Raw genomic sequence first — 5,804 nt, forward strand, 5'->3', positions numbered from 1 at the left:
ACACTAAGGGAGGTCTGGTTTCGAAGCTGAATGCCGCTAACTTAGGAGTCAAAAGCCGAGCATCGTTCAGTTCTGTCAGTGTAGTTGTCCCCAGAACTGAAAGTGAGGCGATACTAGACACGCTTGAATAAACATGCGCGAACAAAACTATGCACCCGAAAGATTCCGAATCGAGTGGTGAATTTGGCGTGGGCATAGTCATCGATTTTGGTTACGCGTCACCCAGTCCTAGTGATTGGGTCGCAGATATGTGTACTTGTGAATGATCAATGATTTGATCGACATGCATGCGCCCTGTGGCGTATAGCTTCTCCCTTTTTAGCGAAATACACTCATTTGCTAACAAATTCGCTTTTGCGAGGGACTCACCTGGAACCCAACTGAATCTCTCGTTTGTTCTGTTTCCAGGGAACTGAATGTGCTGACCAGGCCGCTTCATGTTTCAGTTGGTAGGATTTCATTTTTCAGTTGGTAGGATATTCGAGATACCGCGATACATGTATATTCGTAATGCACTACTCATAAGGTTGCTGAGAATTCTTCGACAGCTCACGATTGGTTTCGCACTTCTTGGTGCTCATCAGGTAGGCGCAGTCCCCGAGTTTCCGTCAACCTTAGCTTTCAACTGAAACTGAATTGCACGAAATTACTAGACTCATTTGCAAACAAATTCGGTTTTGCGAGAGACTCACCGGGAACCCAGCTGAATCTCTCGTTTGTGATGTCTCCCTTTTTCTGTTGAAAAATAATTAGTGGAAAAGACAGTTTGTTAGGATGGTTTAAAGGACACCATTCAGGCCACAGTGAAGATTGAGCTGTGCTTCTTGGTGTCCTTTGTGTCCATTCGACTGGTTGCGATCAGTTTCGACTAAAGTTGGCCGTAGTGAGGTGCAATTTTTTTATTATCAGGGCTGAAAGGTGGGGTGTCAGCAGTATTTGAGCAGATAAGGAATGGAAATGATGAATTCATCAGTATTATCAGATTGAACCCAAGAAGCTTCACAGTTTAAGGCACGAACTTAATGACTGCAATGTACGTGGTTCGAAACCAATCTATGCATCTCGACTGTTCCTGTTGAGGCTTGAGCCACTTGGCAGCATTCCAGCCCTTTCGCTTCCTTCGGGTGTCATGGAGACTAGGCAGCGAAGAGGTGTTACAGGCGAACGATTCGTATCATCATTTTATTACTGGAGATAATTTCGTACAAGTGTGCTTCGATTAAGAATGACATAGTTATTATTCCGGGACTAAAGCGTATCCATCTTGTCGAATGCAGAATTGAGAGTAAAGAATCAATTGTATGGTTTAAACTGAAGCTTTTCGAAAAATTCAGCTTGACGCTTCCCTAGTTCTTCACGCACAAGGCAATCGTCTTCCTCACTCGCGATGCGTCAGGCGAATCGACTAAACGAAACACTATCGTATACGTTGAACTAACACTTTATACAGCGTCACTTCCTAGCACATAGAGCGAACACAAAGCGTTTTCCTCGAAAGGTACACAACGGAGTTTCTTGCAAGGAGCGGTTTATTTTACATCCCTGCGATGAGACCAACCACGTAGATACATTCTAGCCGATTACACGAACCATCGTCTTTGGGACGTTACCATACATAGAAAATAATGGACAACAAGGTCAGAGTGTTGGATGAATCCATTCTCCTTTGTGTCTGTATCACACTAACGGTAATTTATTGCAATCTGAAATGGTGAAGTTCGGAAAGCTTTGTTCGCTACTTACCACCTTACAAACTTAGTAAGCGAATGTTTGACATTTTCTACTGTTCACCGTGCAGCCCGAATATCTAACTATGCTTTCGAAGAAGTTGAAGTGCACATCTGAACATGGATCTCAGCTGAATGTCGTTTTCACAGAATTTCGTCCACCAATCGGAAACACGATTAGCTGTTGTTGACTAGTCCCAGTAGTGAAGGAGCACAATGCAATTCAAGGTCTACCTGCACGAGAAAACTTTGCAGTCAGGTCTATCCTATGGAGCAACTCTGAATGCAGTGGGCCTGGCTGTGTGCTAGACCAAATAGGTGTATTTGGATGACCTTTCGAATAATCCGAAACCACCCTGACTTTTTATGCAAATTTAAATAGTCTGATCAATAGGTTTACCTGTCTGGTCACCTGCTCAGCATGGTCACCTGTCTGACTGGGCAATGATCAGTAGGATTGGTGAATACTCTGTTGTTTTCCACCATTCGTTTTCTACCCAACTTCAATCATTCATCCCCTTTAAGGCCTCCTATTACCCCGTAAAGGGTCAGTATCTTTGTCATCGGTTTTTGGGTATCCTTCATAAGCCTCTGCCATTTCAAAGCCAGGGAGGCTGTTTATTGTAGCACAGTCTTACCAAATGAAAACATTTGCGTCAAATTATGCATTCAATCTGGAAATCAACACCCATCATATCAGGAAGGTCAGCTTCCTGAAAGCAGCCACTGAATGCCCGAAATCTACCGAGACTCTCAGGTCCGCTAGGTGTTAACCAGATGGACAACGCCCCCTCAATATGCAGCGCGTCACAGCCTTGCATCAAACCCAGACAGCGTGAGTCAGCGTTGATCAAGGACGGACAACGCCTCCGCAATATGCAGCACGTCGCTGCCTCGTACTAAAGCCAGACCGCGTACGTCAGCATTGGACCAAGTTCAGACAGTGTCCTTCCAATAAAAAGCTTGAGGCCGTTGTACTTTTCGCACTCGCACGCACTCGCGCTCTCGCAACCACTTTTTTGGTAGATATCTATTGTGTTCCCTTTCGTGAGCCCTTCTCTCTCCGACACTAGGCACTGGAGCTGGTCAGTAGCAGATACCACAGGCCGGCGAATCAGCAGATATAACACATCAGTACTCGGTCAGCCATTCCCAAGTGGTGTGCAGTTGTTCTCTTATAGGTAGCGTTTGGAAGTACAGCTTCGACAACGACTGAAGTGTGGTTACCTTTTCCTGTTATTATTCTCCTATCATTTGATTTTGAAAGGCCTACATTTTCAAACAAACTAATAACTTCACACTCACTACGACTTTGACGGCATGTAGTATAACAAAGTGCATTGCCGCCAGCATAACCTCGAAGACACTCTAGCTACCAAGGTTTAACTCGCAATGCTTTTTGCCATGGGTATTGTATACATGTTGGTCTCTTGGGCAGTTAATCGCAAGACAATTAATTCATCACGAACCGATTTGTCGCCTGAACGATTCACCACTCGGCGATCCAGCTTGCGGCCATCATGGTGCTGAGTTAGTCTTACAAAGCCCATGATATCTCCTATGCAACCGTCAGGCTAATGCAGAGGACTCACACAAGTATCAGGTTGTTAATCCCTGTCTAGTACGAACGCTACCCTAATAGGACCGATTTTGCCTGAATTCGAGTTCGCATTAGAGAGGGAGTACCTTGTGCGGATGCGCAGGATACGCTTGATCCCAAGAACTGTCAGTTGCAGTCACCAATTCCACCTCACGTCCGTTCTACAAAAGGACTAGTAGGAAAATACCGGAATGGAAAGACTGAAGCTAAATATATGTCAAGAATTTGGACTTGGACGCACCCATCGAGTGTCTCGTACCTCATTCTCACACTTGGACAAGCCTTAACTCGAGATAACATGAACGTCCATTTTGAGAGTCTTTATGAATATCGGGATCCAGGCTTATGACTGAGGATTACATGATTCACACATATAATTCAACAAAAATACACGTACAAACCACCGCAACCAATATACATTTGAATTGCCTAATGGGATTCTTCTCTGAGGGGTGGACTGTCCGGAAAGCTCAGATTTTCCTCAGGATTTGTGTATACTCTGACAGTGTTAGGCATACGACACCCTTACACCATTCGCCGACAATGGTCTATAAGCCACTCACCAACGTTGTGTACGGAGAGCTTGATGATCCGGTCGTACGGATAGTTGAAACGGTATCCACTCAGTTACTTGAATAAACCGTTTCTTGAGGAAGCACTGCAACCTCCTCAAGCTAGACAAAACATACAATCAAACCGCTTTTTCTGGATACACCTTCTTCATGTGTGCCGGTCGACCAGTTCAATCAATCAAGACTACTGTTGACTGATTTTTATCAACGAGTACCCGAAATCCACCAACTAAGGTGGGACGATTGAATCTGACGGATAAATGTGATACCGTTGGACTAGCATAGTACATACGGGTGCCTCATGACGCCCGGGCAGTAAGGAATTGAGCCATGTGAGAAACCCTTTAGGTTGCATCCCAAGGGCCATAATACAATTCTTAGGAGATTTCAGAACTTGTTATCCTTCCTAGTGTTTCCAGTCTACGTATAAACAAGAGGGAGAACATTAATAGTTCTCAAATGAAGCTATTTACAAGGTTGTTTAAAACTCTTCGATAGCCTTTGTTCGAACTCATCAGTTAGATGCAGTTATCGAGTTTCCGTTAACCTGCATTCCACTTGAACTCACAGTGGACGGAATTCGCCTAGATAATGTATTATTATATTTCTAATATCGAATCGACTGAGATAAGAGGCGGCACTCCCTTTATGACAATCATGCTGCTCACCAGTACAGACTCGTGATTTCTGTAGTAAGGTGTAATCAGTTTTCCAACCCATTATCAGAGTTTGGGCAAGTTGGGTCCCTAACCTCCGAAGAAGCACGAGGAAAAGACGAAGAACGTTAAACCGAGACATTCGGAGCTGCTACTCGATGACTGTTCATCAAAATGTTCAACTGGAGGAAATCAAATGAAATGGACGCATACACCCGGCTTAGTATCTGCTCTACTTCCAACCAAGAGCAGTCTTTCTAGTCATTAGGCTAAAGGGAAAAGTACTTCAATATCTCAGTTGTTGACCCGTCTCTGGAGGCATTTATCGATATCCTGAAGATTGATCCAAGTGACCTTGGAGGCCATCACTGTGCCGCTGTTTGGTTGAGGAACGTCGCAGGAGTGAGGTTCTTTCGAATCTCGATTGAATGTCCCTTCCTCCCAAATTAACAGACAAGTGAGTCGCATAGTGTTACTGGTTGAACAGTCGGCGTCTGTACGGGAAGCACACCTTCCACATCATCATCACTGTCAGCAGTAATAACTGCGAACTTGTCGCACAATGATTATAGCTGCCACAGTTTCGTTCATTGATGATTTAGGGGTGTGTGGTAGGTAGCTGCGCATTGGAGGCGGGAACTGACAAATTGGTGCGTAAATACAGCATCGTCGGTGGACTGTCAAGTGAGGGAAGTAGGAAGGGAGCTATGCACTAAAGGCAATAGCTTGGATGCACGAGCGCCATTATTGGCGCGACTGGGCCATGTCTGACAACGTCTCTAACCATCGATATGGCCCGTCTCGGGGTCCCCATCCAGGAAGATGGCAATGACCAGCGCAGCTGAGTTTGCTGGTAATGGCTTTTAAACTTTGCTGCCAAGCCATTGTTTGACCGCCACCCTCCACGTGGTTGTACAAATAGAGCCCTTCGAGCAAGTCGGTCGAGTGACACATGCATCCTGTGACCAAGCCAGGGCAACCTCTGCAATGTGATCGAGTGTGAGTTATTTCTCCCCAATACCATTCGGCGTACTTCAGCATTGCATATCCGGTGTTCCCACCAGATCCCGGCAATGCTCCACAAACTGAAGCAATGTATTAGGGCCGAATATACATTCCCCACACATCCATCCCATCGGTGCTAGTTTTACTGGATGGTCCCCACTTCCAAGTGCGCACATACTGAAAGCCTCGTGCAAGAAATTCACCTTTCGTCAACCGAACCAAAAAACGTGATCGTAGCCGGCTC

This window comes from Opisthorchis viverrini (assembly GCF_000715545.1).
Source record: "Opisthorchis viverrini unplaced genomic scaffold opera_v5_344, whole genome shotgun sequence".
NCBI lineage: Eukaryota > Metazoa > Platyhelminthes > Trematoda > Opisthorchiida > Opisthorchiidae > Opisthorchis > Opisthorchis viverrini.